A 10,269-nucleotide genomic window follows, 5' to 3' on the forward strand; every position below is an offset into this window, starting at 1 on the left:
AAAGGAGTACTTCACTGGTGACGGCGATAACAATCATTTAACATTTAGGGTGTGATACTCTTAGATAAGTGTGCTTAGTTCATGACATGGATCCAATCGCCCATGCTTACTCGCCACGGAGTTCAAACATTCTACAACTTTTGAACCAATGTCAAAACCCTAATATAAGAATTTATGAAATGTATCATATAAGATGTGAAAGTACATGTAACCCCACATTTCTAACATAAGTGAGCTTGACTCACGAGGTGGGTCCATCGCTCACACTAACTCGCCACAGAGTTGCTAGTATTCTACAAGGTCTCACGGACAAGTATGCCACTACAAGGTGCCTCAAGTCCCCTTCATATTTATGGGACGAACCAAGTGTTAAGGTGAATCATGTGTCCAAACTAAATAAACGCGAAAACATTCTATTTTTCATTATATGCTGAGAAATGTTATTGCATATAAGACATTTGAATTATCAACATAATTCATTCAATACATCTAAGTTCAGTGACAAGATGTGCAAGTGAAACGTATTCATTCATGCCATAACATTAATGTTTTCATGTTACATCATGTTCTTTTGTGTACTTGCAAACGTGTCGGAATGTGCGGCAATTGCATGTGAACTATCAATAAGCATGTTGTCATTCACTATCATTTATAAAACACATTAAATAACTTACGAACTTGAACCCTCATGCTTATAAAGTAGCTATGCCATGTAAGGTGTGTCATTAAGCATAATTCAAAACATTACAATGTTTGAATAATCATGCATACGATAGAAATTTGCAACCATGTCAAGATGTGCCCAAGTGATGTGGCATAATCGTGTGTGATGTAAAAAGAGCGTTAATTCCATTTACATATTTCATGAATCAAGATCTTGGGTGAGTGTCTAAATTTCATCGACAAGCCACTGACATATTTCTTACATATTCAATGAATCGTACCAACTAAGTATGCCATACGTGTTTTGCATCAAGGTTGTGCCAAAATGTGGAGCGTAACTTAACATCCATCTAATGCACAAATAATCATAAAGTTGCTTTAAATATGACCCTAGGCATGAATAAAATATATATCTCACATGCTAAGGTGAGATGCCAATGTATGACAGCCATCAAGGTGCTACCACGACGATGAGAAAAAGGTCAACCGATACTTCGTCTATGTAGCGCACAAGGACAATATGGTACCACATAACCCAGTGACCGCAACAAGGAGGGGCAGACCTCTACTTGGTCTAACCCATTGGACTGAGCTCACCCACTCAACCTATGCAATCAAAATATCAACACTCGGAGGCTACAAATTGGTTTGCATGAAAACCAATTTGCCAAAGCCTACCCGATTTTATCTTGTCATCGCATTTCGCAATAACATATCTTTATAAATATATTTTTGTAACTTCGATTGCAGCCAACTCCCACTGACGGACCTCCAGATTGGGCACATCTCCAAGGTGTTTGGCTGCCTTTGGGGCAGCAAGTTGGTGCACCCAACTCGGTCCAACCAAATGGTACACCCGTTGTGCGGCAACCACCCAAACTAGTTGCCTAAGCACCCTAGTCTGAACCGAAGGGGTTCAAACCAGTATAGGGTCTGTCCAATGGACTGACCAGGACTGAATCACATGGTTCAGGCCTCAGTCCATGCCTCTCAAGTGAATCCTAAAGTCTGGGAGCAACGAAAAAGTGACTACCGAAAGCGTATGCGTTTCTATGGTTATTTGAAGAAATGGTTTGACTCGGGTCTGTCATACTTTAACATATATATATATATATATATATATATATATATATATATATATATATATATATATATATATATATATAGATAGATAGATAGATATAGATATAGATATCAACACATTGGGGCAGACCCTAGTGAGCTGGGTAACTAGGAACCTCGGTTGGGCTGCACCCAACTCAGCCAAAAACGAGAAAGATCCAAACAAGATAAAAAAAAAACTATGACTTCCTACAACAGCAGAAAGCTTAATATTTTTGAGATGTTTAAGCAAAGATTCAACCCTGACCCTAAACACAAAGGTTGTAGAGTTATCTCTTAGTTTTCCACAAAATCAAACCAATTGAATTTTCATTGAGGGAGTCAGGAGAAATCCCAAAAATACGAGACGTTGTCCAGGGGCATTATGGACTGAACAGGGACTGACAAAAATATGAATATTTGACAATTTGACAGGGGATTTGAAGGACCCTACAGATCGAATAAGAAAAAGTTTTCAACTACAAAGTTGTAGGATTGCATCTTGACTTTTCAGAATGTCCAAGAACACTGAAAATCAACCTATATCGAGAGAGATACAGTCGATTTAGCAGAGTTATCTCTGACAACTCAAAAAATCATGAAGAACCAGTGCATGCAGAAACTATATTTTTAACATGGATTTTAGAGGACCATGCAGACCAAATCAGGCCAAACCTTTAACTACAAAGTTAGAGGCCTATGTCTTGGCTTTCCATAATATCCAATAACACTGAAAACCAACTAGTATCTAGTGAGATACTGTCGATTCTTCAAAGGTGTCTCTGACAACTCTACAATCAGGAAGCTCGTTCTTGACAATAATACCGAGTATGGACTGGACTAACTGACCAGATCTGAACCATGGGGTTCAGACCCTAGACAGAGCCAACAAACAGTCACAAATAGAAAATCAAGATAAATGAATTGGTTGAATGCCTTAACCACCAAAATGCACACTTTTTTTAAACTGTATGTGTGACATGGAATGCACCACATCTAGTGTTACGAAAAGAAAGTAAAGAGCAGCCACACGAATCTAATCCACCGAATTCACTTGCAACTCACATGTATGCATTGTGGAATCCGGTTTCATGTACACACAAGAAATAAAGAGTACATTACAAAAAAAAATGCAAATTGACAATGAAAGAAAATCTCACTTTTGATGCGTGCAACGGAGGAAACCGAACTCTACTCTTGGCTTAGAGTGTAGAGAGGAGTCCCTCTTCGGTACCCAGCCCTACACACAAGCTCAAGGTAGGTATAATGGAGGTTCACAAATTCGGTGAGAGAGAGAAGAGAAGAAAGGAAGGGGGAAGAAAGAGAGAGAGAAAGAGAGAGAGAAAGAGAGGAGAGAAAATGAGGTTTCTCTCTCTTTCTCAAGGTTTTATAAGTTTGGGTTTTGATGCAACGGTTGGGACTTAATCTGAAAAATGAAGGGTTGTAGTCCATTCACTTAAGTGTCACACCCTTCTAGGCGATGGCACTTTTGTAAATAAACCCTCCAGGCCAAAAATGCCTCAATAGGCTTATTTCATTTGAATTAATTTGAAAATCTTTCAATAGTGCCCCTCCAAGGCACTATTCATGCACTATTCATGAAGGGTCCCACTAACCTTCATTATTTTATTTATTTCATCTTTTTTTTTTGTGAAATTGCATTTAGGTTTTGAAAGTGTCTTTCTAAACTTCCAAAAAACTCAAGCATTCTCTTAAAAACCTCGATTCTTGTCAAAAAAATTTAAAATACATTAAACTTAGGCATTTAAGTTTTTCGATAGATCAATTCAAATGTTTTTATGCATTTCAAATAAAAACTTAAGGATTCTATATAATATCATTATGATGTATGTATATATGTATATATATATTGATTTATTCTAGGGTTATATATATATATATATATATATATATATATATATACACACATGCATATACATATATACAAATATATATGTATGTCCTCAAAAATACATATGAAATTCTTATCATGAATTAAATTTTTCTCAGAAAATTCATGGGTCTTACATTGACACCCGTTTATATAGCCTGTAGCAGAAGAAAACGGTTAGTGTAATTGTTTCCGCTCTGAATTTTCTTATGTTTATCGGAAGGGACACTATAAGGAAAAAGTTACCATATTGTAGGTAACTGCCACGATGTGTGGCTTATCCCAACATTCTCCCACTTGTTCCGATGATAAACCAGTAAACTTTATGGGAATTGCTTGATGAATAGATTGACATTTACAAATTTATTCTACAGATCCTTAGTTAAATCTCTAATCCTTATGAGATTAATAACAAACATAATGAGAATCAATAAATTGTATGTGATTACTTTATTCATATGCATATGTCAAAAAGAGTTTAACAAGCCCATCCTCAATACATGTTCGGAATATAATCTCGGTGCTAGCCCTTTAGTAAGAGGATCAACAATCATCTCTTTGGTACCAATATTAACAATATGTACTAGATGATTCTTTGTCCTTTCTTTAACAACAAAGTACTTTAGCTTCATATGCTTTCATGATGTAGTGCTTTTATTGTTGTTCAAAAAAGGCACTGCAGCTTCATTATCACAGTAGTATTTCAGTAGCTTCTTGATGGAATCGATCATCTTTAACTGTGATATGAAGTTCTTCAACTATATGGCCTATGAAGTAGTTGCATACAATGCTATAAATTTTGCCTCCATGGTGTGAGCAGCAGTGGTCGTATGTTACCCAGTAGTAGACTTTTTACTATCAAGGCATCCTCCTAAGTCCGCATCTGAGTAGCCAACAACCTTGAGATGATCAACTTTATGATGCGTCAACATATAATTTTTTGTCCCTTGCAAATATTGTAAGACTTTCTTAGCAGCCTTCCAATGGGATATGCTTGGATTAGACTTGAATCTACCAAGCATCCTTACTGCGAAAGAAATATCTGGACGTGAACAAGTTTACGCGTATTGCAAGCTACTAACAACTGATGCATATGGATAAGCACTCATCTGTGCTTTGTCAATTTCATTCTGTGAACAATCCTTTAGGCTCAATTTGTCACCTTTTGATATGGGTGTTGAACTAGAAGAACAATTTTCCATTCCATATCGCTTTAATACCTTATTTATATAGGATCTTTAGGAGAGGCCTAGAAAAACTTTTGCTCTGTCTCGACGGATCTCCATGCCAAGTACATAAGCAGCCTCACCCATGTCTTTCATATCAAAATGTGATGCAAGAAACTGTTTTATCCCTAAAAGTAACTTTATATTGTTGGTTGCTAGCAAAATGTCATCCACATACAACATCAATATAATAAACTTACTCCCACTTTCCTTAAGGTGTATATATTGATTAATAATGTTTTCTGTAAACTCGAAAGTCACAATGACTTGGAAAATTTTAATATATTATTGTCAAGAGGCCTATTTCAGTTTATATATTGATTTGTTAAGCTTGTAAACCAAACGATCATCATCAGAGAAACCAAGAGGTTATTCCATGTATACCTCTTTATTTAGATCCCCGTTGAGGAACACTGTTTTCACATCCATCTGATATAGCTCTAAGTCATAATGAGCTACGATGGTCAAAATTATCCTAATTGACTCCTTAGTTGAGACAGGAGAAAAAGTCTCATTATAGTCAATGCCCTCCATCTGGGTAAACCCTTTAGCAACCAATATTGCCTTATGTCTTTCTGTGTTACCTTTAGAGTCTTTTTTGTCTTAAAGACCCATTTACACCCTACGGGTTTTACTCCCTTAGGCAACTCGATAAGATTTCATACTTGATTCTTAGCCATAAAGTCCAACTCTTCTTTCATGACTTTTATCTAGTGTGAAGATTATTTGTTTTCAACAACTTCCATAAAAGTTAACGGGTCATCATCTATATCTATGAAATCATCAGGCTCCTGAAGGTACACCACATAATTAGGATGTATGGCAAATTTCTTAACTCTTGTGGATCTTCAAACAGGTCATTCTTCAAGCTCAGTTTGAACTTGTTCATCTTGTTCGTGCTCTTTTGCATTATCCACAATAGGCTCACTTTAGATTTATGCATTAACAACCGGGTGATCAACCACATCATCATTAGGAATAATAATGTGGTATCTTTCAATGTTTTCTTTAACAAGTGATAAACTGGATCATGTACTTCCTCAAAACCAAGGTTTTGAAGTGCACTTAATCCTACTGAACCATCTCTAAAGAATTTTGCCTTATCCGTTTCAACAATCTGTGGTGAATGAGATAGACAATAAAACTTGTATCCTTTTGATCTCTCTAGATAACCAATGAAATATCCATTGGTTGTTCTTGTATCAAAGCCTTTAATGTGAAGGTTATACAACTTAGCCTCTACAGGACATCCCCACATGTGCATATAAGACAATGATGGGTTTCTACCTATCCATAACTCATAGGGAGTTTTAGGCACAAATTTCGTAAGAACCTTATCACCCCCACAACTTCATAGGAAGTGTTGAATAATTCAACATGGCCCTGACCATTTCTTTAAGCATATGATTTCTCCTTTCAGCTACACCATTCTGGTAGGCACTATCAGACATGGTATATTAAGGCGCAATGCCTTCCTCTTTGAGAAATCACACTAATGGTCATTCTCTTTGCCCCATCTTAGTAAACCTACCATAATATTTGTTACCTCTATCAGACCTGACTATCTTAATAACTTTATTGGTTTGTTTATCTACTTATTTCTTAAATTCCTTAAACATCTGAAAAACATCAGATTTTTAAAAAATCAAGTAGATATATATATATATATCGTGAGTAGTCATCAATAAAGGTGATAAAATATTTCTCGCATGTGTAACAGGGGTAAACTGTCCACATACATTCGTATGGACTATCTCCAATATCTCACTATTACGTTTGACACCCTCTTTATATGTGCTTGTATGCTTAGCCTTTATGCAATCAACACACAAGTCATTGTCGGTAAAATCTAGAGATTTCAAGATCTCTTCATTTACGAATCTCTTTATTCTCTTTTTAGAGATGTGACCTAACCTTAGATGCCAAAGCATGTAGGATTTATCATTAATCATGCTACGTTTATTTTCATCCAATACGTATTCAGAAGTCAAAGACTCCTGTGTTTGGATCTTCACGTTCAATTTATACAAACCATCATAAACTGATACAGAACCAATTTCAATAGAATTTTTGTATATGAATAACTTAAAATTTTCAAATTCAAAGCAATATCCAAATTTATCCAATCTTGAAATTAAAATTAAGTTTCTACTATATGATGGAACATAAAAAACATCATGAAGATCCAAATATACGCTTGTATCTAAAATAATCCTGCAGGTCCCAATACCCTTCACATGCGAACGCATCTTGTTCCCCGAATAGATGCTCTTCTTATGCATTGTTGGTTCTCTTCTATTCAGGAACGATCGTAGATAGTTAAAAATATGAACAATAACACCATAGTCAATCCACCAGTTATTTTCAGGAATTTGTAATAAATTACATTCATGAGAAATAAATGACAAATTACCTTTCTTTTTCAACCACTTCTTGTACTTTATGCAATCTGTCTTTCTATGTCCCTTCTTCTTGCAAAAAAAATACTTTATGGAGCTAAGTCGGATTGCTTGCCTGAGATGTCTTATCCTCTGTTGGCTTCTTCCTAGCATTTTTCTTGAATGCATTCTTCTTTGGTCCTACCTTGAAGCCATGAGAAGTCATATGTGTACTTTGCATCTTCTCTCATTTTAATCTCTCTTCCTCTTTAACACACTTGGACATAAGTTCATTGAATGTCCATTTATCATTATGTGTGTTGTAAGAGATTTTGAAAGGTCCATACTCCAAAGGTAAGGACACGAGAATCAAATGCACTAGGAAAGAATCAGAAATGGTCAGCTTCATGTCATTTAGCTGATACACTATGTTTCTCATTTCTAAAATGTGCTGACGAATATTTCCCCCTCCAAAATATTTCATAGTTATAAGCTTTGACATTAGGGTACTGGCTCTGACCTTATTTGAACTCACAAATTATGCTTCAATAGCACTCAAAAATTTCCTCACTGTCCTGTATTGTGGGATAACACTTCGAATATTCTTATCCACTTTAGATTGCAAAAACAACAGGCTAAGCCTATTTGAGTGCTCTCACTTCTCAAAAGTAATCTTTTGATCGCAGTGCTTTGATCAGTCAGGGCAGCGGGTTCGTCTATCCTTAAGGCCAAATCTAAATCCATATATCCTAATATAAAAAGAGTAGTTTCTTTTCAATCACTAAAGTTAGATCCATCAAAAAAAGGTATACAACTTGAGCCATCTAAAATCACAGAACTAGAAACTGCATGACAAAAGACACGTATCAAAAGAAAGCATATACGAGACAAGTTTGATAAAAAAAAGCAATAAATAAAAGGCCCTAGATATGCTTATTTCCAAGCGAGTGTAGGGGGACATCAGAGTCCTACTTTGGTAAAAGCTCTGATACACGTAATCACTACGCCTACTGACCATAATTGGTAAAATTGAGGCTCATGTGAAGCTAGACCATCAACACATGGTACCTTTGGATACACATATGCAATGTATCTCAACACATTTGCCTCATTTTACTCTACCTAAATTTCAAACACGATAAAAATACCTTTGAGTCGTTTATCATTTTATGAATCTAAGTACAACAGTAATATTGGTCAAATCCATATGATAGTATAAAATTTTGATAACATACGTGTATTCAGTCACTTTGGTGACATGAATTCACTAAGTTATCTAGCTATCCTTGATGCTAATATTATACATTCATTTATGCATGCATAATTGCAAATAAAATGCATGAACAAACAAAATTCAAGCTTAAATGGGTAAAACCTTGGGTTCTTAAGCAAGAACTGGTCTGAAAATACTCTGAACCGGTCTAAAACAACCGCGAACCGGTCTAAAACAACCGCAAACCGGTCATCCAAGGGTCCGAACTGGTTCTAAATCTTATGAACCAATATCAAGTATGAACAAAAGTTCATAAAACCCTATAACAGTATGCCAAAATCCCTGTATCTTCTCATATTTATGAAAATAGGGTCTTAGCATCTCAGAACCGGTGAGAAACTAGAAGGAACCAGTCAAAAATAGCTCTGAACCGATCCCGAAAAGGGCCGAATCAGTCTCTGATCTGGTTCAGGCCAAATAGTGCCTGGACCCTTACTGGATCCGGGTCTGATCCAGTCAAATACTGGATCCGATTTTGACCCAGAATGAAACGGATTCAGGTCTGACTCGGAATGAAACAAATCTGAGTCTGACCCAGAATGAAACAGATCCAGGTCTGACCTAGTACTAACCTGATCCAGGTCTGACCCAGTTCTAATCAGATTCGGGTTAGATCTGGTATTAACCAGACCGGACCCATACCCAGACCCGATCCGGTTCCATCGATAAAAAAAATCAAAAGAAAAAATCAAAGGGTTTCTGTTTAAAGAAATCGGTGAAACCGAAAAAGGGGTTTCACCCTTTCGGCTTGCCGACGACCCACATCACCGGTCGGCTCACGATAGAGAAAAGGCACCAGCCCCGACGGCCTCCGACGACGTATTCACTCACCTCGCCTGACGGAAAAAGGGAAGTCAAAGAGATGTTTCGCCACCTTGGATGCCGCATGACGTCGGACGGACGATGACGGTGGTGAAGCGACCGACGAAGGCTGCCTCTTCTCGACGATGCATCCACGACATTCTGCAGACGATGACGAGAAAAAACCTCGTTGCCCGACGGCAGACGAAACAGGGAGAAGGGGGTTTCTAAAAACCCTTATGCTGCATGTCGCTGAACAGAACGCCGACGATACGACGAAAGCAACCCCCCTTTCGGTGACAGTCCGCGGCTGCCCCCGGAGACGGCTGAAGCTCCAGCAGCCCGATCACCACAGGTAAAAACCCGATTAGTTTTTTTTTTACTTTGTCGCCCCATGGCAATAGTGACGGTCTACCGGTGACACCATGTCGCCCAACGATGACCTGCTGTCAAATGCCTACAACATTGCCCTACGACGACTCCGCTCTGTCAAAAAAACACTATCGCCCCATGGCGACAGTCGCTGAAAAAACGCCATTGCTCATGCAGCGGAGGCATGGCGTGGACCCATAACCCAATGTTGGGGATCTTCCTGCAAGGCACAACAAAACAGACAGAAGGCGTACCTGAGGCGGCCATCGAGGAACCAAATGATGGCGGGTGGTTGGCGCTGGTGGCCGAAATAGGGTGAGCTTCGCTCCTCAGCCGGACTACAGCCCTCCAATGAGCGCAGGCTCCTTCGGCAGTTGGTGAGCAGGAACCCTCTTCCCTCTTTAGTCGAAAAAGCTCAGAAAATGTATATTTCCTTAACCCTTTTCTGTGATTTTTTCTCTACATTTGGGTTTCTCATTGACACCTGTTTATATAGCCTGTAGCAGGGAAAAACGGTTAGCGTAACCGTTCCCTCTCTGAATTTTCTTATGTTTATCGGAAGGG

Source organism: Nuphar pumila, chromosome 2 (assembly GCF_984573655.1).
Source record: "Nuphar pumila chromosome 2, dmNupPumi1.hap1.1, whole genome shotgun sequence".
Lineage (NCBI taxonomy): Eukaryota > Viridiplantae > Streptophyta > Magnoliopsida > Nymphaeales > Nymphaeaceae > Nuphar > Nuphar pumila.